This window comes from Lissotriton helveticus, chromosome 4_1, assembly GCF_964261635.1.
Source record: "Lissotriton helveticus chromosome 4_1, aLisHel1.1, whole genome shotgun sequence".
Taxonomy (NCBI): domain Eukaryota; kingdom Metazoa; phylum Chordata; class Amphibia; order Caudata; family Salamandridae; genus Lissotriton; species Lissotriton helveticus.
This window is the reverse complement of record NC_136063.1, coordinates 1,260,017,011-1,260,042,719: the sequence shown is the minus strand read 5'-3', so window position 1 is coordinate 1,260,042,719 and position 25,709 is coordinate 1,260,017,011.

Here is a 25,709-nt window from a genome sequence, read left to right as displayed (position 1 = left end):
CCAAAAATATATATTTTTTTTTAAATGGCGTATGCAAAATGCACGAAATGAGTATAGGTACTGTAGACAGTCAAGCAGTATAATCATTCAAAAGGAGATGCACATTTTATATCGGCATGAATGATTTGCGAAATTACACATGAAATGGCTCTTGATACAGAAAAAAATTGCGAGACCATCTCATCACATATAAACACAATTAATTGCATATAAACTAGAGGTTGAGGTAATGTAATGTCTCTAGTATCCCTAAGAATAGAAGTTCTGTTCTCTAAGAATAGTTTTACTTTAAGCAGAAGATAAGTGCCAAAAAGGTAAATATTTTGGAATTGGAAAAAAGTTTTCGCTATTCAGGGGAGAAGAGAAAAAATAGTTCACAGTCACTTTGTTTTCAAAAGACTGAAGGGGAAATTCAGAGTTCAGGGAACGCCGTGTGCAAGTTTGTTTAAAATCATTCTCTCTGTTTTCCGGTGAAAACATCATTTCAGACAGATTCTCGAAAAAACAGTCTACAGCTTCTGGTGAAAGTTCGACTAGGTTCGAAAATGTCGCTACCATGCAGTCATGCGCATGATTGCTTTCACTGATGGTTTGATCAGAACTGCTTACAGAAGGTCGTACCTGGTCGATGCTGCTTTCATCTTGTACTTCACTACCCTTCAATCGTAGTGGTGAAGTCTCCACGAGTGCCGTCATCAGGATTGGTAGCCGCTGGGGACAGCACAATGCATGAGCCTTTACTGGACCCAACAAAGTATCTGCATCCAATGGTACGTCTGATTGTAGTGTAAGACAGGTGTCCAACACGCATTCTTCGCCGCATAGCATGCACCTTAATACAGGCATAACACAATTCTGCCAGATGGGTCTGAATGAAAGAAACCAGGTCATATTTAGATCTCATAGCCGGGCTAAGCCAAGGACTTTAGTTATGCGGTCCCGGTAGCGGATAGCTAGGATTGTTTCTTCCATTGTTGCTGGAGTCTTGTCTGTGACATGGCTTGCCATAACGAAGCAAGAGTAGCAAGAATAAAATGCCTGCTACGAGTCCCAACAGGAGTGGAAGTCCGCCAAAGATGGAATGGACGAAATTTGGAAAGATACCCAGGATCGCTTTGAATGGGGTTAAAGCGCCTGAAAAAACTGTCTTAAATACACTCGCGATACCACTTGTATCAGAAATATTTAAGATTTCGTTCAGTATTTCTGCGAAGTGTAGGGGGCAATTTGTTGATAACATTGAATGAATCTCTGCCGTTGTCCTTGCAACTTGGAGATCATACGTTTCTTTTGATGACGTCAACTGGGTTGGCGTCTGTAGGAGCACAGTCTTCATTCTGCTTAAAGTATCAATTCGAATATAAGAGATTTTTAAACTGGGCCATAACCTTCCCTCCCTGTCTGGAGCATCATTCGGGAACAATACTCTTTCACAGCACATGACCCTGGAAGTCACGCTTACAAGATAAGGTTTTCCTGATAGCAAGCCACAACATCTGTGATCTACAATTAGAATGTAACTCCCGTTCGAAATTCTTCTAAAGAATGGTTCTATTTGTGTTGCAGGTGTGCCTAACTGGTGACATGACAGGTTATTTGAAGTCCCTTCACAGGCCCCATGTAAACTAATACCCTGACACAGAAGTATGCCACTTAGTGATTTTTGCCAATTATTACCACTAAGAAATACACTCTGTCCGTTATTACTGACACATGTGTGTGTATAGGGCAAGTTCCATGTGGACTTAATGTATGCTTTACCCAACCTTTCATACTGGCCTGCCTGTATATATTTTTGGCAGTATTGAAACTGGAAAGTTGTTATCGGTATATTTATTATCCCATGTATTATCCATTCAATGACAGGTCGTTCTGACATTGTCAATGGTAATCTCTCAAGTTTTTCAATGCTCAGAATTGTATAGTCAGCACCCTTTTGTGCCAAACTGATTTGTTTATCAGTAAGGTTAAAGATATTAAATAGTGACGTTGTGTTGATTAAACGCCAAGGCACATAGCCTGAACGCAGATTTTGTAACGTCCAGCCAAGCTGTACAATAGAACGTAATTGAGACTGACCGTGTTGCAACATCAGTAAGTCTTGTTCTATTATATTGATTGCAGAAGATATAATACTGTCCAGTGAATATATTCTGGAAGACAGAGTCATTAACCCATTGTCCACAACAGAAAGTGATTTTTCCAAATTAACACGGTCAATTTCCTGTATTTTTTCTGCTGTCTCAATTTGAGTTACTTTCCAGGCTTCGTTGTAAGCTGCATATATAGAGGCCGCTATGAAACGTTTTTGACGCTGTTTGCGTGGTCCCATGATGAAATCACGCAAGTCAGCACCTTCTTTAAGTAAAGTTAAGTGTTCCTTAATTTCTGACAGTGTGGATGTATGTAGCCATTGAAGGCAGAGTTTCCCCACACTATAAGTAGTTACAATCCCTGGATGTTGTCTCTGGGAGTATCTTGGGTCTGGCCTGGTCAATGTGAACCCCTGTATTTTGTTCAGGAATCTGTCTTGACAGTTATTTGTGTCTGTGGGCCAGATCAACCATTGTTTCCAATCAGCATGTGCTCTGTTTTGGTTTAAAATATGGGATACGTCTATCTCAACATCCGTTGTGCTATTACTATTAGGTGTTGGTTTTGGGATAGACGGTTTATTTAAGTCTTTAATTTTGGCTAGGTCAAGACAGGATGTCTGTTGAATTGTATCATTCAAAAATATAATTTGTTCTGGGATCATGCAGGCTCTAAATAATGATTCTATACCTTGCACCTGCCAATCTTTTGTGCCCCAGATCGTTTTCGTTTCAATGTTATTGTTCCAGAAATCAAAACCGAATGTATTCATTTTTTCAAAAAATGAGTCTAAATATATCAATTTTGTGTTTGTAAGCATGGTTTTCACTCCTGTCTTATTTAACAATTTGAAATAAAATGATTCTGCATTACTTGTGTTGAACCCTGAAAAGTATGAATATTTATCAAAAAATGTCTTTGAACTGCCTTTTGGTGGAGTTGCACAATGTTCCCATTGGTTAAAATTTAAAACATTTCTAGGTTGAGTAGATTTATGCAGATAATGGTTACTATAATGGTTGTAACAAAACATTTGATCGTAATTAGATGAACCTTGCAAATAATCATGTTCTGTAAATTTAGCTGACATTACTAGATCAGACATCATATCATTAATACGTTCAAAGTCCCAATCATCACCAAACGTGCTTGGTTTTACAAAGTCACTTAATGAAATCTTGAATTGATGAGGATACTTCAGGAGCTCAACCGCACCATAGATTTCGTAATCAGTTTTGTCCCATGCTACCCCACCGGGTATAGGATTGGCTGTGAAGTTTACTGAAGAAAGTTCTCTTTTCTCTATGTGTGAAGACTTGTGTGGTTTCAGGACCAAGTTGATGTTCTGACTTGCTGTGTCCATTGTAGCATATTTTCCCTCAATGAAATGTCCCAAGCATAGTACCATGATGAGCCAAAGTATGAGGATGAATACTCCTAGTGCCACCCAAAGTTCAATCCATGGAGAAATCAGATAGGTTTCTTGTAGTTGATGAAAGAGTTCCTTTGCTTTGTCTTTAAAAGTTTTTGTTGTCGGCTGTTCCTCAGGTTCACTTGGATCCTCAGAAAACTCATCGAAGTTGATGAAGTAGCCTGATGCTGTTCTGTCAATTGTTTCAATTGCTTCTGGATTCCTTTTTGTTTTGGGAATATTCTTTGTTTCATTAGCATAGTCTGTGGTTACATCATTGTAGACTGGTGTTTCTTGAATTAAGATTTTAATTTGGGTTTCAAGAGGTTTAAGTTCCATGGCTTTGTTGCATAGTCCTTGTTGTTTTACTGTGGGTTTATCAATTGTGATTATTCTTTCAGTTTGAACCTCTGTGTTTGTAGCAAACTTTGGTGTTCTACTACTTCTTGGGAGTCCACTTGGCCTACTACTTGTTATCAGCCACATGATTGTGGTTTAACCAGGTCGATGGATACAACTCGGTTCTCCTTTTTACCAGCAAGAGGCGGTAGTACTACTGATCTTGTCCCGTTGACAGACAAGACAGGAACTGCTTTTCTGTAAGAAGGCCCAAATTCCTTCTTCACCGCGATCTTCTCTCTGACCAGATCCCCGATTTTTGGAATCCAGACAGGCCTTGCTGGGACAGGTGGTTTCTCTTCAGTGGTTATTGGCTGCTGTTTCAACTTTATGTTGCTCAGGTCTTTTCTTGTTTCGTTTAAGTCCTGTAAAATAGCCAAACGATCTTTGACATCAAAGCATTTTTCTTTAACCACTGAAGTTTGACTATCAAGGTCCTGGATTAACATTCTAGTCCCAAACAATAGTTCGTACGGACTGAGACCTCTCAGAGAATTTCTTGGTAGATTGTTAAGACTACGTTGGACACTTATTAAATGTTTGACCCACCCAGCTCCCGAACCTAATACCTTTGCCGTTATAGATTGCTCTATGCCTTGGTTTTTTCTTTACACCATCCCGTTTCCCTCAGGAAGGAGGTGACAAGAGTACCGCAATGCTATGCCCATTCCGGCCATGTCCGCCTTATAAGCTCGAGAGCTAAAAGCAGAACCCTGGTCAGAATGTAGCATGCCCCATGCGTATATGCCATTATAGACTCGCAAATCTTTTATAACAGTTCAGACGTCAGCCGAGAGCTGGGGTCTACATTATAAGTGAAAATAGTCTCTACATGTTAATATGACGCATTACTCATACTGGGTATTTCATGTCGATAGCCTAATCCTTATTTAGTGAAAAGCCATGGGAATACACCGTTTCGTTCACTACTGCGATCTCTGTCGCAGTTTGGACAGTTTTTTGCAAATATGTGATGTTGCAGGCTCATTCCTGGCCACCAGTATGTTGATTGTAATTCTTCTAGAGAATCCTTAAGTGTAAGGTGTCTAAGACCCTCACCCATATGTGCGTCTGCTATTAACAAGCCTCTCCTGTCCATGTTTGGAATCACTCTATCCCCCACTCCAGGGATTCGAGCAAAAGGAACGGAGTTTGCATCAATTATGTATGTATAATTGAGTGGATACATGAGGGGTAGCGCTGAGCAGTCGCCTTCTGATGACGTTTTTACCGCCAGCATTGTTTCCCCGTCAATGTATTTTACTGAACGCTTTTTTGTAGCTACGGAAGCCGATTTAGTTGTTTCCGCTGTGGCTGTCTCAGCCAATGAAATCCCTGCAACGTGAACGCCATCACGCTGATGACTCAGTGAGTGTATCACGTGAGTCTTTGGTAGTTCTTTCTTTAAAAGAACTATTTGTTCCCAAAGCGATTTCTGCTTTATTGTGGCACCTGTGTCATCTTTGTACCCGTTTTCAACCCATTTCTGCAAGTCGTTATTGTATGATTTGACGCAGTAATATGAATCGCACACTATTAGTGTCGGGAATTCGCGATCGGTATTATCTAGCACCATTTTTAATGCTATTATTTCAGTTTGTTGTTCTGAATTATTTTCCACTGAGTGTGTTTTTGAAAACAGAGGTTTTAATTTACCTCCGCGCCACACGTTTTTTGTAATCTCGCATGTTGCGTTATAAGCTTCTTCTCCCCAAACTGAGGGTTGAGCATGTCCGTCTGTATGTATTACACAGGCGTACTGTCGTATGGGCAGAATGTCGATTGGCAGAGGATATTCTCTTTCATATTCTAGATTTTTTAATTTTGTCATCTCTGGATCAAAATAGTATTTCACTCTGTCTGTAGCAAGAGAATCTTCCCATTGTATCCATTTTGGATTTAGTGCCATTGTAGGTAAATTACATGGGCTTGTTAATGCCTCAAAGGCCGATTCTGCTGTTCTGACTGTAATCTGTCTGCCGTCAGCTTGGTTTCTTTCTCTTGCTACAGCTGTTTGAACCGCGTGAACAATGTTTTCCTTAATGCTGAATGTTTTTTCAGCTTCTGTGTACAAATGTGATTTGTATGTTATTAGTACCTTTTCTCCCTCATTAGAGGTTAGGTATGTGAATCCGCATCTTCCTGGGATGACTCGAATCACAATGTTGCGTGTGTTATCGCGTGTTTGCAGTTTTGTTTTAACTAACATGTCTGTTTGTAAAGATCTCAAAATTTCTGTGTGTTTTTGAGTCCAATTGATTCTTTTAAAATCTGGTTTTATTAGGTCATAGAGAGGTTTAACCCTCTCTGCATAGTTTATAATGTAAGTTCTTCCGAAATGCAGGAAACCTAGAATTGATTGCAAGTTTCTCAGTGTTCTAGGTGCTTGGATTACAGCACATTTCTCTAGGAAATTGTCAGCCAGGCTTTTGCCTTCACTTGATAATTCATATCCTAAAAATAGGACAGTCAGATGGGCAATTCTTGACTTCTTGAAGTTGAATTTGTAACCCTCTGCTGCGAACCCAAGTATTATGGTGTTCACTCTTTTCAAGTGAGTATCCAAGTCATCATCTGTTAGATAGATGTCATCGACATAAGATAATGCCTCATCATCATATATTTGTAGTAACTCTGTTACTCTCGCTGAGAATAACCCTGGGCTGTTCTTGAACCCTTGGGGCAAACGACAGAAATTTTTCTGCGAGCCATTTATTGAGAAAGCGGTCAAATATCTGCTTTCAGGTGCTATATTTTGACAAAAGAATCCATTAGAGATGTCTAATGTTGTTTTGTATTTTTTGCGCACTATGCTATTCATTAGTGCCGCACTGTGTGAGTTCTGTACTGCAAACGTTTTGTAGCATGAGTTAAGGTGTCTGTAGTCCAAAACTAGACAATATGAATCATCTGGTTTGGAGACAGGAAACAAAGGATTGTTCATTTGTGAGGTGCATGTTTCAATCACCCCCTGGTATTCAAGTTGATCTAAGATCTCCCTGACCTGTTTTTTAGCTTCTTGCTTAATTGGGTACTGCCTCTGTGCAGTCGGTTGAGATTTTAACTGGATCTTGTGAGGAGGAGAGTCCTCATCCCATCCCACATGATTTTTATATAGTGCAGGAGCCTGGGCTACTGCCCACTTTCTTGCAAGTGTATATTTTTTATGAATTGGAATATGATATGAGAAGGCAGGCATAATCATTTCTTCGCCGTGAGGGCACTCCCTGACAAACTCTGGTGGCCAGTCTTTTTCAGCTAGAAGGATGTCATAGCCCTTGGAGAGATTATCCCAAAATAGACCCCTTATTTTCCTAGTCTTATTTCCCTCTATACCTAAAGTTATTTCATATATTTTATGAGGTTTGCTAACTCTGGTATCTGCAGTTTCCACTTGAATGTATTCATTCGTGTCCACTGTCTCCAGATGATTCATCAGGATCTTGCGAGCTATGCTCACTTCTGCTGCGCTGTCTAGCATTATCTGAGCCCACTCTCCGTTTTTCAGCTGAGTCCTCAGGATCCTCGGCATGTTTGATTATTTTAATGCTGGCTACCTTCTTCTTTGGAAATTGTAACTTTTTACTTTGATGAGCAGGTTCTTTGTCTTTGGACTTGACGTGCTCTTCCCTGTGTTCTGACCGTCCTCTTCTTTCCGATTTCTGCGAGGAAGTCTGAAAAGATCGAGAGGGACGTGTATCAATATCTTGATATCTATCAGGTTTCTTCAAATTATCCCTATTTCTAAGGTTGTATTTTTTCTCAGAGGGCTCCCTCTGGGGAGACTTGTGTCCATGGTCCGGAGATCTTTCTCTCCGCCGAGGAGACCTTCCTCTGGACTGGAATCTTTTTTCTTTGGGAGTGGATTGTTTATTTCCATCCCAGTTCTTTTTTGAAGTGTTTACATTATTTTTAATAAATACCTTTTCAGGATTTTCTATTAGTTGGGGTTTCACTGGTTTCCCACCCAAACTATCTCTTCCTAGTTCTTCATAGGATTTTTCTATGATTCTGGCAAGTGCAAATGGTTGGTCTGCTATATCTGTTTCCTTCAATCTTTGGCGGATCGTCACATTTGCTGCTTCCCCTTTTATGTTTGCTAGTAATATTGCCGAGACCTGCTTGAAGTCTTTCAGTAATTTCATACCCAGAGTTAAAGCAGGTTCTGGACCGTATTCATTTTGAATCTGTTTTAGCAACTCTGGTATTACCGCCATGGACGGAACACCATGTGTTTTTGTGTAAATGGAAGCAAAAACTGTACCCCAAGTGTCACAGTCCTCCACATGTGGTGCGATCCCCATTGGGATACAGATAGTCAGAATTCTGTGTTTCTTCACAGGGGTGGTATCTGGAAATACCGCCTCTATTTGAGTTATTTTCTGTGCTAACCAGAATGGAATTTGTTCCCTTTTAATGGGTACTTTACCTAGACAGGACTGTATGTTCTGTGGTGTGATTTTATTTGTGTTCCCCTGATGAGGGGCCAGCTGTGGAATTTTAATAGCTGTTTGGACTGTTGAAGTCCGCATTACATATTGGACTAACTGTCTGTGTATTTTAATCAGTTGTTTTAACTGTGTTAAAAAGTTCTGGTATTGACATTTTTTCAATGTCTGGATGTGGTGTGTAGCTGGCTAGAACCGGCCACGTTGCTCCTGGTCTACCTAGTGGACCGAGCCTGGTGATGTGATCATTATGTTTTAGGGCGCCTTTAAACCAGAGCAGGTGCTCTTGGTATTTGAGTGGTATTTCCACCTCCTCGAAAGGGGTGTACTCATCCGGAGGTTCCTCTATCTTGTAATAATGGAACTCCTTTGTTACAGCGTTTGCTGCTGGAAAATTTATCCATGAATAGAATACCTCTGTCTGCCAATATTCGTGTGCCTCAATTACGAATATGACTGTACCACCTCTTGGTGTCAGTCCATTTTCTATAAGTTTTAAGGTTATAGTTTTTCTTATGCTGACCGGGATGAGTATTGCATCCGGGTCTTGCTGTACGAGACTTGTGTCTTCCGCTAGGAGTTGAGCTGCTACTCTAGCTGTCGCCCTATCTCCTTCACCGTCTGACATTTTACTGACAGGAAGGTTTTTTGTTGCAGATCAGGTTTCCACGGAAACAAAGATTAGATGCACAATATTTTGGAACACTGTATCCTTCAACGTTGAATAAACCAAAAACCATACATAGGAGTCTCCTCCTACTAAGTTTGGCGGATTTAACCTTTCACCCACTCCAGACGTCTTTGGAGTTTTATGGAAAAAAAGGGTCTGTGTGAAAAAGCACGACTGAGTTACTCTAATGTCTTGCGTTAGATTTATCGCCTATCCAAACCGTTGGGCGCCATGTAGTGTAGTTCCTATTTTCCCAATAGGCTCTGCGCATTGGAATAATATCTTCAATAGTATAGACGTAGGACTGTGGTTAACTAGGTCTTCTACTGACGATATTAGACTAAAAGTTATGTGGGCCAGCTAGCTCAGAGTTCACTAGAAACTTTCTCGAATAGGCAAGGAGGAGTTTAACCTCCCTGGATAGACAAGAAGGGATTTAGTTTCTGACAACCATAGAACATGACAACTTTGCTCTCCCCTAATCAAGAGTATATCTCTAGAGTCGTGTGAAAACAAAAGACAACTATTTTACTCAGTCAGTACGTGCATTCTTAGTTTCACCAGTTTGTAGAGAAATAAGAGATGGGCGTGTTTCAATAAAAAGATGTTATTTATTGATCAGTCTCTTTTTCTCATACAAGAGAAATGAATCGCTATTATTGCAATACTTATAGTTAAGTAAAGTGCATACAGTAAAAACAGAATTATAAAATAATACTGTAAAAGCATTTATATGGTTTCTTAGCCATATGATACTTAAAATGGATAAAAGATATACATACATATATACATTGACTAATCGTACTCAACTGGTGCTTCTAACTACGCCTACCCCGGTGTACCTGACCTAAGCCTAATACTTGGGAGGGAGTAAGTAAGTAGCAGTTTAAGTTAAGTTTGTGTTGCCAAGAATCTGACTCAAGAATTCTCTGTAAGGGGTTAGTCAGTTCAGTACCTGGGATTTAGAAGGCTGGAGGGTTGGTATCTCTGTCTCAGGACTCGATATCCCAGTTACCCGCGAGGGCGGCTGGAAACGCCGGAGGCTGGATTTCTCAGCAGGAGAAAAGGCAGCGTCTCTCTCAGCGCGTCAAAAGGGAGGGGCAGCGTCCGTGGGCTTTCTGCATCAGATGGGCTCTCCGGCAAGTAGCACTGCTCCAAGCTCGTCACCACCGTGTCTTAGCTTAGGGCAGCGTCGGTATATTTATACCTGAAAGGTGCCGTGTTTGACGTAAGGATGGACATAAGACGTCAGCAAGAATGTCATAAGGAGTGTTCGTTCTTACATTCTTTGCAGGAGTTCTCGAGCGAAATCAAAACAATGGCTGCGGGGGATTTCCCAGGTCTGTTGGAGGTTTGATTTGTTTTGAGAACTCGGTGTGCTTTCTAGGGGGCTGAAGGGATAGTGCTTGCTTAATGTGACAGCATGCGCTATGACCTAATCTGAAGACGGGTTTCTGTGCCGGTGTATGGACATTAGTAAATTAATAACCGGACAAGGGTCAGAAATAGGAGTATCAATATAGGTACCTAGATAAACACACTACACTGCGTGTACCATTTTATCTCTGTCTTCACTATCTCCCCCTCTGTGTGCTCCAATTAGCCTCTGCATGTAACATTTCTCTCACTGTTTCCAGCATTTCTTCTCTGTTGTACCATTTTATCCTCTGTGTGTACCATGTCTGTGTCCGCTTGCACTATCTGTGTCTCTGCTTCAACCATCTCACCCTCTCTCTGCATCATCTTTTCTCTGACTGCACCATCTGTCCCTCTACCTGCAGCCCTCCACCATCTATCTTCTGCTTGTACCAGTTTAGTCTCTGCCTGCATTATCTCATTTTCTGTCTGCACCAACCCTCTCCCTTTGCCTGCACCCTCTGCAGGCACTCTCACATGTACATCTGCAGAGGTCTATTATGATATGGCTGCTGGTGTCTATTAGACAGCGCTACCGTGTTAAATCTTTTCCTTCTCTGATTGTAGTCTCGCACCCTCTACTTGTACCATTTTATCTCTGTCTTCACTATCTCCCCCTCTGTGTACTCTAATTTGCCTCTGCATGTAGCATTTATCTCACTGTTTCCAGTATTTCTTCTCTGTTGTACTATTTTATCCTCTGTGTGTACCGTGTCTGTGTCTGCTTGCACTATCTGTGTCTCTGCTTGAGCCATCTCACTCTCTGTGTGCACCATCTTTTCTCTGACTGCATTATTTGTCCCTCTGCCTGCAGCCCTGCACATCTATCCTCTGCCTGTACCAGTTTAGTCTCTGCCTGCATTATCTCATTTTCTGTCTGCACCATCCCTCTCCCTCTGCCTGCAACCTCTGCCTGCACCCTCTCATGTGCTTTCTTCATAATACTCTCTGTTTTATTAGACCCCCTCTTAGCAATGATCCACTAAATATAGATAGAGTGCTATATACACTCTTGGGCAGATTTACAATCATTTCTTCTTGCATTGTGTCTCATATTTGGATGTAATGCTGGCAAAAAACTAATGGTGCATATTGGAAATGTATTTTGGAAATGAGTCTGGTTTCTGCACTGTAATGTAGTGCTTATTTACATGGGCTGTGTTCTGTCTCTTAAACGATTTACTGTGGCATATGTGTTTTAGTAAAATGTAAGGTTTTAACATTTTTGACTAGGATCACACTGAGTGTCTGTGTAAATTAAAGAATTATATTTGCACCTTTTTCTATAATGTTACCTGTGTCTCCTCACAGTTTGCATCTCTCTGTTTAAAGGGTACTCCTTATTTTGATATTGTGTCTCATGTTTTGATTAAATGCTGGTATAGAGATAGTGCTGTAATTTGGAAATGTATTTTCTGTCTACACTATCCCTCTCTCTCTGCCTGCACCTTCTGCCTGCACCCTCTCATGTTTATCTGCAGAGGGCTATTATGATATGGTTGCTGGTGTGTATTAGACAGCGCTACCATGTTAAATCTTTTCCTTCTCTGCCTGTAGTCTTGCACCCTCTGCTTGTACCATTTTATCTCTGTCTTCACTATCTCCCCCTCTGTGTGCTGCAATGTGCCTCTGTTTGTAGCATTTGTTTCACTGTTTCCAGCATTTCTTCTCTGTTGTACCATTTTATCCTCTGTGTGTACCATGTCTATGTCTGCTTGCACTATCTGTGTCTCTGCTTGAACCATCTCACCCTCTCTCTGCATCATGTTTTCTCTGACTGCACCATCTGTCCTCTACCTGCAGCCCTGCACCATCTATCATCTGCCTGTACCAGTTTAGTCTCTACCTGCATTATCTCATTTTCTGTGTGTACCATCCCTCTCCCTCTGCCTGCACCCTCTGCCTGCACCCTCTCATGTTTTTCTGCAGAGGCCTATTATGATATAGCTGCTGGAGTCTATTACATAGCGCTACCATGTTAAATCTTTTCCTTCTCTGACTGTAGTCTCGCGCCCTCTACGTGTACCATTTTATCTCTGTCTTCACTATCTCCCCCTCTGGGTGCTCCAATTAACCTCTGCATGTAACATTTCTCTCACTGTTTCCAGCATTTCTTCTCTGTTGTACCATTTTATCCTCTGTGTGTACCATGTCTGTGTCTGCTTGCACTATCTGTGTCTCTGCTTGAACCATCTCACCCTCTCTCTGCATCATCTTTTCTCTGACTGCACCATCTGTCTCTCTACCTACAGCCCTCCACCATCTATCTTCTGCTTTTACCAGTTTAGTCTCTGCCTGCATTATCTCGTTTTCTGTCTGCACCAACCCTCTCCCTTTGCCTGCACCCTCTGCCTGCACTCTCTCATGTACATCTGCAGAGGCCTATTATGATATGGCTGCTGGTGTTTATTACACAGCGCTACCATGTTAAATATTTTCCTTCTCTGGTTGTAGTCTCGCACCCTCTACTTGTACCATTTTATCTCTGTCTTCACTATCTCCCCCTCTCTGTACTCTAATTTGCCTCTGCATGTAGCATTTATCTCACTGTTTCCAGTATTTCTTCTCAGTTGTACTATTTTATCCTCTGTATGTACCGTGTCTGTGTCTGCTTGCACTATCTGTGTCTCTGCTTGAGCCATCTCACTCTCTGTGTGCACCATCTTTTCTCTGACCGCATTATTTGTCCCTCTGCCTGCAGCCCTGCACCATCTATCCTCTGCCTGTACCAGTTTAGTCTTTGCCTGCATTATCTCCTTTTCTGTCTATACCATCCCTCTCCCTCTGCCTGCACCCTCTGCCTGCACCCTCTCGTGTACATCTGCAGAGGCCTATTAGACAGCACTATCATGTTAAATCTTTCCTCTCTCTGTCTGTAGTCTTGCACCCTCTGCCTGTATCATTTTATCTCTGTTTGTTTTTCTCTCCCTCTGTGTGCTAAATCACCTAATTCATGAAGTGAGTCATGAATTAGGAGATGTAGTTGTAGAAAGTCCTATGCAGTATGTGTCTCAGGCCTCAATTCCCAAATTGTGTTTATGCTGGGCAATTTAGATGCTGGCTGTGATGTTGAAATGCAAAAGCAACTGTCTCTGTAGCATGTAGTAATCATTTCAGTGAATTTTCATTCGTACATTCTCAGTCCCACCTTGACTCTCTACACTGCTGGAACACCACTTCCTTGTCCTAAACCCTGAAACTCCATCCCTAGAAAAATATTCTAAACTCTTTCAACACTACTGCAGTGCTGTAAACTCTGAAAGAATACTCCCAGTAAGACCCCCTTTTACTGTAGTAATCATTTTACTGAATTTGAAGGGATAGTGTTATGTGTCTAATATCACAGTGTGAGTCAGTTTTCATTTCAGAAGAATGTGGCAGAATAATTTGCTTAGTTGATGTGTTTAAGAATATGGCAATGCATGTACTTATGAAGTTGATAAAGCTAGTTTTGTATTATCTATTAGTGAAAATGATATAATTTAGTGTTTATATTTGTTTGCAAGGTCCATCAACATTATACTATATATAATGGATCAAAATCAGGACAACATTGAAGTCAATTTTGAAATTTCCATCGATGTCATAGAAGACTTAAATGTACCTTTTGAGGATATTGATCAACAAGATAATGGAAAAGGAGATTTAAGCAGTGATCTTTTTTATCAAAGTTTGGACATTGACTTGATGGAAGCAGTAGAAGAGATTGAGTTTCAAGTTGCAAATTTTGAAGTTTAGGACAATGCAAACGAAATTCCAGATGAAATCATGCTGGATGTTTTGTTACAGTATGAAATGTTTGAAGAATAATGTAAAGATGTCTTCAATGCAGAATAGGCGATTAAAGTTTATCTTTAATGGTCAGAAGTAAAGAGACCTCCAGATCCTTCCACAGCTTCTTCTGTACTGTCTCCTTTTCAGATCATAACATTCTAAGCTCCTAGCAACTTGCTGACAATTCCATAAAGCATAGATCCCTACACATCTCCCCCATTACAATATCAGTAAAGAAAGAATGTAAAATAAACAGAAACAGAAGATAATAGTAAATGAAAATAAAATATAACAATTATGGGGCAGTACATTTTGCAACATTGCCACAACTCCAAGCAGAACCAACATTTAAGATGAGAACATTCTTTTTCACATATTTAACTTGTTTGGGTTGCGAATATTTGCTATCTCCCTTGATTACAATACCACTTTTTTTAGTCACAACCCAATCACCAATTTTTATGTCAGAATCTCTCACTCTCATTCTTAAATTGTACGAATGTGCAGAATCTCACTGTCTTTTATCAACTCCATCTTTCACACTTGAACGGTCAACCCAAACACACTCTCTATTTTTCAGCCAGCCCGGAACCTCCTTCAGACCTGGCTCACGTCCCTTCAAAGAAACGAATGGAGAGATACCAGTGACTGAATGCGGAGTTACTTTATATGACCAGACCATCTTCTTACGCTCCTCAGACCATGTTAGACCATTAGCTAAAGATAACTGGATGTTCTCCATCAGCAATCTATTAATTCTCTCAACAAGACCATTGGCCTGTGGTCTAAACAACGCGACCTTCTCATGACAAATTCCCATACCATCCAAAAATTCCTTCATCTCTCTCGAGACCAACTGCACACCATTATCCGATATTAAAGTTTTCGGAATACCCTCGTTTAAAAATGTTCTTTCCATAAAACTTATCACTCTTCTAGTGTCAATGCATTCAGTAGATTCCATTACAAACCACTTTGAATGATAATCCACAAGGACCATTATAAATTTATTCCGAGCACCCAATTTTGAAATCGGACCTAGGAAATCAATCGCCAGTTTTTCCCAGGGACGTGCCGGAAAATCAACGCAGGAAAGAGGAGGTTGCCTAATTATCTTCGTCTTATCGCTTCCAGCACATGCATGACAATTCCTGACCAAATCATCTATATCACCATCCATGCCCGGCCACCAATATGATTCATGGATCCTTCTTTTAGTCATGTTCCTTCCCAAATGACCTTCGTGCGCTATCTTCATGATATTGGACCTGAGATTGCATGGCGGCACCAATCTGTTCCTCCTCCATAGCTTACCCTCAGAAACACTCAATTCAGCTTCTACATTAAAAAAACTTTCAGACGAATATCATTGGAGGATTCCCTAGACCATCCCCCAGAAACGTTTTCCATAACTAAAGAAATTAGCTGATCATCTGCCATGTCACTCTCCCACTCTCCCTTGTCAAATGCTAGGATTTCATCACAGCTAATCACTGGGTCATCAATTTCTGGTTCACCAAAAACCAACTCTACAGGCATTCTAGACAAACAGTCTGCAATGATATTTTTATCTCCCCTTACATATTCCATCTCAAAATTGTACTCAAGCACAGATAAAATCCACTTCGATATTCTTGGAGTGACATTACCCTCCAAACCTCTTCCTCCCTTGAACAAATGCACAAGGGGTTTATGATCTGTCCGCACTCTGAAAGGTAAACCCCAAAGAAAATACCTGAAGTGTTTAAATCCCCATGTACAAGCGAGAGCTTCCCTCTCTATAACTGAATAAGAAACTTCCGCACCTTGAAGCCTCCTTGAGGCGAAACCTATGATTCTTTCCACACCATCAGATATCTGAGAGAGTACTGCCCCAATTCCCACCGCACTTGCGTCAGTGGTAACCAAAGTTTTGGCCTTAATATCAAAGTGACCTAGAGTAGGAGCATGAAGAATTCCCACTTTCACACACTTGAAAGCATCCTCACAAACTTGATTCCATTTGAAAACTACACCATTCTTCATTAATTGCCTCAAAGTTTCAACTACATCCAAAAACCCCTTTATAAACTTTGAGCAATACTCAGCTAATCCCAAGAAGGATCTTAGCTGATCTTTAGTTGCTGGCGTAGGAGCATCGTTAATTGCAGAAATTATACTTTTTTTTGGTTAAATCCCCAGACCAGATATTTCGTGGCCTAGATATGTTACATTATCTCGCTTCAACTGGCATTTTTCCTTTTTATTGTTAAGCCATTACTTTCCATGCGTTCCAAAACTTCTGTTAAGATCTTATCATGATGATTACAATCCTTCCCAACTACCAATACATCATCCTGAAAACATAGAACGTTGTCAATACCAACCAGGACTTGCTGCATCACTCTTTGGAACACCACTGAGGCCAACGCCAAACCAAAAGGCATTCTGCAATAACGAAATGCCCCCAGCGGTGTTACAAACGAGGTAAGATGTCTAGACTTCTCATCCAAGTTTATTTGGAGGTAGGCTGCAGACATGTCAATTACACTAAAAAGCACACCTCCACCCATTGCACTTAACATTTCAGAGATGTTAGGTAGAGGTTGTCTATCAACCCATATATTCGTATTTAAATCGCGCAAGTCCACACAGAGCCGAATTTTGGCTCCACCATCTTTGGGCGCGACCACAATGGGCGCAAGCCATTCTGATGCCTCAATAGGTTCTATAATTTTAAGATCTAATAATTTATCCAATTCTTGTTTGAGAGGCTCCCTCATCAAGTGTGGTAGATTTCTTACTTTGTGAACTACCGGCACCGCATTCTTCTTAAGAACGATTTTGGGAGAAAATCCTTTCAGCTTCCCTAACTTTTCTGAAAAAACATTAGAAAACTTTCTCATAATATCAGTTTCAAAAGTATCAATACTAAGGACAGAAAGTGAAGAAACAGGATTAGTTGCATTTGGATTTAACACAATCCCTAAGTCCTTTTGATGACGCCAACCAAGTAAGTTAGATCCTTGTTTGGTAAGATAAACTCGTCCAAATACTTTTCTACCTTGAAAAGTTATTATCATCCACTTGAGCCCCAGAATATCTATAGTCTTGCCACTATACCCTACTGCTTTTATGTCTGGTGCAGTCCAAGAATCAATGTCACAATCATTCTCCCAAATCTCAATGTATACATCCTTGGACAATAACGTGTACAAACTTCCTGAGTCAACTAACATATTGACATTTCTAGTCTCAGGATGCTTGGGATCTCTACAGTCGAAATTGATCAAGCAATGTGGTTTTTCAAGCTTATCAGTACTCTCGGTGGCTACATCAATAAGACATATAGGTTGTGATTGGGGGCAAGGACAACTTTCATTCAAAATTAATCCATCCACACACAACATTAATTTTTCAACATTTTCACAACAATCGTCGATCTCATTAACATACTGTGTCTTAGCATTACAAGCCTTAGCTATATGGCCCCTTTTTCCACATGCTCTGCAAATAGCATTTCTAGCTGTACAACGTGTACTGGATGCAATGTGCCCAGGAGAACCACACCTGTAACATTTTACTACACGTGAGTTTTTTTGCTGACCAACATTAATAGGACGATACCCTGATGGCTTGTTCATAGTTTTAGAATCAAACTTCCCACTCGCATTAATAATTTTGGTTTCATCAACACAAGCTTGTGTTTGGGAGGATTATGCATTAGAATCTTGTTCTTTCACTATACTGTCTTTTGAGACTATAGAACTGGTGCATTTATCCATTTCTTTTATCCATAAGTCAGTATTCTCTAGACCCTTAGCAATCTGAATCGCCTCTTCCAATGTACAGTCTTTTATAAGTAATTTCTCCCTCACTCTCTTATTATTGGTGCACCTGACGATCTGATCATGAATTAAGGAATCTGCTAAATCTTTGAATTGACAATTTAGAGATAAACCCCTTAAGGCTGCTACATAGGTTGCTATATCTTCATCACTTTTTTGGGCACGACAGAAAAATGTATGCCTTCCTAAAACAGTGTTGATCTTCGTCACAAACCTCTTCTTAACATTAATATACTCATTTCATATACATTAGTAGCTTGTCCATCTCCCACACCCAAAGATATTTCCGGTAGGTCTTCATACAACCTTCTGCCTTCCACACCTAAATTGTGAAGTAATATTGCTTGTCTGCGAACTGGACCATATTTGTCCGCACCAGAAGCCAGAATATAAGTTCAAATTTTTTTTTCCATTCCTTCCAAGGTATTGAAGGTTCACCAGGAGAGGGAAGAAAAGAAGGAGGAGTAGAAAACATTTGATCAGCCATAATACAAGATATTGGTGATAGTATAAGAAAATGGAGACTCTTGCCGACAACAGTACAGTAATCTTGTCAAAAATGAACAATGTGGACAATGGTGATAATAAGCCGATAATATCAAGGTATTGCCGATAATATCACATTTGGGAACGATTTACTTGTGGAATGCTCTACTTAAAGTTAATATCCATGAAAAAAATAAAGTTTCTATCAAAGTCGGACAAAATGCATCACAATAATGCCGATGAAGTTTCGGATGGACAACGAGGATAACAAAGATGGCTGCCACGCTTTTTGACGTTCTGGTCCTGCTTCTGACGCTCTCCGATGAAGTTTCGGATGGACAACGAGGATAACAAAGATGGCTGACACGCTTTTTGACGCTCTGGTCACGCTTTTGACGCTCTTGACCTTACGTACATGATGAAATTGCCAATGCGAAATAAAGATGGCTTCCACGTGGAGGTCACGTTCTGACGCTCTTGACCCCACGTCCCCACGTACGTGATGAAATCGCCGACGCGATGTCCCAGGCGATGATGATGGAGACTTGAACACTCCGGCTGATGACGCTTGACAACCGCTTGACAACTGCTTGGCAACCGCGTGCAGTAAGGCCAGCGAAGTTCAAATGATGCGCCTGAATCTCGCAAAGCGTAGTTCGATCAGCAGTGCTCAAAAGAAGAAAAAAATAAAAATGTCGAAGATTTGAAGAGTATTTGTTAGCGTAGAGTTTTTCAAAGTAACATCCACGTTTTTCAAAGTAGCATCCAACGGCAGAAATTTCCACAAAAATGTTAGTTTCTCTCAAAAATTCAGAAACGATGCAAAAATGCTTCAGGAATTAAAAGCAGTAATTTGAAATGTACATACCAGGTTAATTAGCATGTTAGGTATGAGGATAAGAAGTCCAGATTGGAGGAGTAAAATGTATACCACTGCCAGTAGTACCATCCAGGGGTGGAGGTCACAGAATCTGTCCCCTGCCAGAGTCCAAGGTCCTCGTCGCCAATGTAAAGATGTCTTCAATGCAGAATAGGTGATTAAAGTTTATCTTTAATGGTCAGAAGTAAAGAGACTTCCAGATCCTTCCACAGCTTCTTCTGTACCGTCTCCTTTTCAGATCATAACATTCTAAGCTCCTAGCAACTTGCTGACAATTCCATAAAGCATAGATCCCTACAAATACATTTATGATTTTGAATTAAAAATGATTCGAGAGAGTCTTTTTGTACAATTGTAATAATTTGCTTAGTTGATGTGTTTAAAAATATGGGAATACATATTCTGATGAAGTGAGTGAGGCTTTAGGATAGGTAGTGCTAGAAACTGCTATGCAGTACGTCTGTCAGGCTTCCTACTTCGCAAATAGTCTCCATGCTGTGTACTGAAGATCCTGGCTGTGCTGTAGAAATGCCATACTAACTCTCCGTGTAACATGTAGTAATCATGTCAGTGAATTGCATGGCATATTTCTATCTGTTTTCATTCACAATGCGAGTCAGTGTCTTTTTGAAAATATTTTGATAGAATCACTTGCTCGGTGTATCTGTTTTAAGACATCGGAATACATGTACTCATGGAGTGAGTTAGGCTTTAGGACATCCAGTGCTTTTTACTCGTAGCCCTTGCATGATACCATACACTGCCTACACACAACTCTATTGCTCTAAACTCAGAAATATCAATCTCACCACGACCCCTTACACTGTCTGAACAGCACTGCACTGTTATGAACCCTGAAACATTGTTCTCAGCAAATTACCCTATATTGTTGAAACACCACTGCACTGCCATAAACTCAGAAACAGCATTCACTGCATGATTTCTTACACTGCTCAGACACAGTTGCTGTGCCTTAAACTTACTTATGAAGTAAACCAGTGTTTATATCATTTAGTGGTTGTAATTGCTATGTAGTATGTTAGTAGTGGTCTATAACATGTTCTTTTTTCTTCACAACAGATTGTAATTATCTACAGAAAGAAAAACCAATATGCCTAATAAGAACGCGAAAAGAAAAAATTATAAACAGGCTTACTTTTCCAAGAAAACACAATTACAAGATTTATCTAAATAACAATGTACGGAGAAAAAGAAGAATGCTCCTGGTAAGACAACAAAGGATTTTATAAGGAAATTAACCCAATCTAAAAAAGTGTGGATAATGTGCAAAAGAAAAAAATCTCATCTGTAACTACAAAGAAAAAGCAGACCCCCCAAAAAAAATTTCAAATTCGCAAGAGAATGTTTTATAACAGAGTAGTTTTACATTTATTAAAAAATTTAAAGAATTGTAAAAGGAAAACAGCTTTTTATAAGAAAAAGAAAAATATTGAGAGTATAGTTGATCAGGCTTTTGAAATGAAAAAGAAGATGTATATTTTAGTAATCAATAGAATTTGTACACTAGACAAGGCAATCAATGTTTTGAAAGCGAAAAGTAAGTGGAAAAGACTAATTAATAGAACTAATTTTTGTAATGTTTTTTCTGGAGAATGAAAGCATAGTTCAAGTTGTGAGCCATTTTTTAATGAAGAGACTTACTTTCAGACTAATGATTTGTTGCATGCAGTTGACACCAGTGGTCGAGCATATGAGGTGAACGACGGTTGTCCGATTGAAAAAGAGAAAATTGTGCCTAGAAATGCAGAAGAGGTGTTAGCTGATGACGTTTTAGGGAGACGTCCTAAGACTCCAGTGTACACTTGGAATAGTAGTAGTATTTGTAGTGTACGACAGGATTCAATTGATTTGTTTCGCAATTTCTTACGTAAGTATACTAAGAAAAGTCTTAAACAAAAGATGAAGATGTTGCAAGAATTAGATACTCGCAGACTGAGAGAAAAAACGGGTTTGCAAGGGCATTCACTGGCTTGTCTTTCACCATTTTAGGATGTTAGCAGTGCATCATACTGAAGTGAGGAAATTAGGGAGAAGGTTGTATTATGCAAAAAGTCCAGCACTTAAGCTAAAACAGTTAAACAGTGCTCTTTTGCATGGATCTGTATTAGATGTAAAGAACATTTGTGAAGAAATTGAGGTTAGTTACTTTGGTGAAAAAGAGGACAGTGCAGAAACTGATAGAGTAATAGAAGGAAATGTGGAAGAAAATGTACAGAATTTTAGTACAGAAGTTTTTGACCAAGAAATTACAAGGTTTAAGGTCATTTCAGGTGAAAGGCCAAACTTTTCTTATGTGTGTTGTCGACGAACTCATTATAAGAATCAGACTAGGTTAGTTGATTTATATGTAAAAAGTGAAAAGGAAAATAATAAAGAATGGAAGGAATTTGCAGCTTATTTGTTGGTAGAGAATTGTTTTGATTTGGCTATTGATCAACGTATTTGTAAATATTGTTATAATAAATTAAATGATAACAAAATGAATGCTAGAGCTGTACATAATAATCTTCAGTTGGTATATATTCCTTCTGAACTGATGGATTTAAATACCTATGAGTCTAATCTGATTGAATGTGTGCATCCATTTCAGGCTATAGTTCGCATGGAGCCTAAGACAGGGAAATTGCCTCCTTCAGATTTACAGAGAGGATTAAAGAGAAGAGTTGTCTATTTGCCTCTAGATTTAAAGAAAAATATTGAAACAATTGGTGCAGAAAAAGTGGAAGAGGAACCTCTAGTTATTCTAGTAAATGGCGTTCCTACAAAGAGTAAGAAAATCTGGCAAGAATTAGTGGATGTTAGGAAAGTCAAAAAGGCAACTTTGTATTTGGTAAAAAAACAATCAATACTACAAAAATGTATATGTAGGAGAAGAGGAAACAACTGTAGAAGAAGACAGTGATTTGTCAGCTGGGCAAATTGAAAAAGTGGATGTGTGCAGAAGTGAACACATTTATGAACATTATAGTGTTCATCCTCTGCATTCCAAAGAAGTAATGGGGAATGCTATCAAGTTATTCCAAATGAAAGAAGCAAAAGGAAGTCCCATTAGTGTATGGGAAGAAAGCTTGGAAGCTCGTTGTTTTCCTCAGTTATTTCCAACAGGTCAAGGTGGACAATATGATGACTGACCTGTGCAGATTCCTGCATCTGAATACCGGACATCAAGATTATATGCAGAAGATCCAAGGATTCGCCAATGTATTCCATATTTGTTTCATCTTCTGTTTGAGAGTGACTTGTCTGGACTTTCGTATGCAGGGAACCATCTGCAAAATGTTTCAGCAAGGGACTTTATGGATAAAGTCCAAAAGAAAGACACTGTTTTGGAATCTCAGCGTGGTACTAACGAGTATTGGTACCATCATCATGGGGAATTGAAATGTATGCTAAGAAACTTAGGAACTCCTACATGGTTCCTTACTCTTAGCTGTGCTGAGTATGCTTGGGAAGACTTACTTCAATTTCTTAGAGAGGCAAATGCAAGCCTAGCAAATATAGAATACAAGACACCTGGAGAACTGTGCTTTTTGGATCCAGTTAATGTATGCAGGTATTTCAATCATAGATTTAAAGCTATGATGTCTTTTATCACAAATAAAAAAAATCCTCCTCTCGGAGAGGTTCTGGATTTCTTTTGGAGAAAGGAGTATCAAGCAAGAGGTGCTCCTCACATACATATGCTGCTATGGATCAAAGATGCCCCCAAATTTGGAACAGATTCGGATGACACAGTGATGAGTTTTATTGAACAGTATTCTACATGTGCTGTTCCTAAAAGTACAGAACATAAGAATTTAAAACATCAAGTCTTACGGTTTCAAACCCATCGTTGTTGAAAATACTGTCGTCGAAAATACAAATCAAAGGACAAGTTCTACACAAAATGTTGTTTTGGATTTCCACGACCAGTAATATCAAAAGGAAGAGTGAACAATTTTATGTCATCTTTGCGACATACTGTCACAAGAAAATCACAGAAAAATACCTACAACTTAAGAAGAAATGAAAAGTCAAAATACAAAAATGACTATAACCCAGTCATTTTGTCCATGTGGAATGCAAATATGGATATTCAATATGTTGCAGACAACTCCATTGCTGTGGCTCGATATGTAACATCCTACATAACGAAATCTGAAAAGACAGAACTAAAGGAAATGTGGGAGGAAATTTCTCATGAAAAGAGCCTAAGTAAGAAATTGTACAACTACAGTTTGAAGATGTTATCTCATCGAGAAATTGGAGCATATGAATGTTCAGATCGCTTATCATCTGCAAGTCTATATGCCAAATCTAGAACAATTATTTGGGTGAGTTTAGGTCTTGCAAGAACACGAAACCGAGTTTTGAAATCTGTACAAGAAATTGAGTATTTAGTAGAGAAAGAACCAAACAGTACAGATATTTTGAAGACAAATATGTTGGATACATACTATCCAAATAGAAGTAATCATCTTGAGAATGTTTGTCTCTATGAAGTACTGCAAACCTATACTTTTAAAAGGAATATTACAGAAGATATCAATGAAGGTGTATATGCTGTGATTGGATCTGAAGGATGTCTGGTGAAACAAAGAAAAGGACATTTGATTAATCATCGAAAACTGAGTTGCGAAACTCCTGACAAAAGGGAATTTTACTATTTAGCTCTTTTGCAACTCTTTAAGCCATGGCGTACAGAAGAGGAACTACTTGGAGATTTTCTCAGTTATGAAGATTCATTCAACGCAACCAAAAATACTATAGAATGTCCTGTTTTTACTAATTATCTACAAATGTTGAACGAGGAAATACAGCAAGAAGCTGCAACTGCAGCAGAGATTGCTAGAGACAGTTCTCAAGACAGTCAAAGTTCTGCTTCGTTGAGTCAGGATCCACTAGGAGCACCAATTATCCAAAATGAAGCAGCCACTGCCATGAATGAGGTGGAAAGAGCAATGGAACAAGCTCAGGAGGATGTAATAAACTTAGAAGAATTGGAAAAACAACTAAATGTTGAGCAAAAACAAATATACGATGAAGTGACAGAGCAGATTGAGCATGGTTTATGTCATGAGAAAAAAGAGTGGTCATGTACGTCATTTAAACCTGTCCGACTGTACGTGAGTGGAGAAGCAGGAACTGGAAAAAGTTTTCTAATTAAAGCAATTGCAACTTATCTACAGAAAAGAACTGAGTTGTCACTCTCTTGTGTTGTTACCGCTCCAACTGGGTTGGCAGCACATAACATTAAAGGGATTACTTTACATCGTTTATTGATGCTGCCAGTAGAGCACGAAAATAAATTAGAATACCACAAGCTATCTGGAGAAGCTTGTTGTGAAGTTTCCAAGTACTGAAAAAAATGAACCTTCTCATTATTGATGAGGTAAGCATGGTATCAAATTTAATGATTGCCTTTGTGCATTTAAGAATACAACAAATTTTTAAAACAGAGTATGATGTGTTATTTGGAGGCAAACACGTCATCGTTTTTGGAGATCTACTACAGCTAACTCCTGTGAAAGGACAACCAGTGTTTAAAACCGTTACACATGAAGATACCAGAAAGTGCCTGGGAAGCATTGGAAATGTTAATATTTGGTCATATTTAGAATATTCAGAACTCATTCAAAATATGAGACAAGCAAAGATGCTGATTATAAAAGTATTCTTCAAGATATAAGAATTGGAAAAGTGAGTGAACATGGCAAAGAAGCTTTACAGGCACGATTACTTTCAAATTTGTTTCCAAATGAAAATGTTGGTGCGAAGAATATATATAGAAAAATTGCAGAAAATAAATCAGTGATATGCTTGATGCCAACTCTGCAAGAATGTTCAATCTTCAATGAAAAAATGTTAAAGTTAGAAAATCAAGAAACTATAAAACTGGAAGCTATTGATAGAATAGAGCATGAAGGAGCTACTATTATTTTGTCAGAAAAGTTGAAGTCAAAATTGGATTCTTTAGACAAATCAATATCTAAAACGGCTGGTTTAGAAAAGAATCTATATGCATGTTTAAATTGTCGGATAATTTTACGACGTAATTTACATGTGGAAAGAGGTTTAGTAAATGGAGCAATGGGTCATGTTATTGATTTTGTGAATTATCCAAATAGAGATGACATTGAATTTTTGAAAATCAAATTTGATGAAATTGAAGAAGTACAACAATTGAGTCGTTGTTCAACTCGATTTTTGCTTGTAAACGATTTATATGTCCGCCGAAAACAGTTTCCTGTTTGTTTGGCATATGCGGTGACTATTCATAAATCTCAAGGTTTAAGTGTAGATA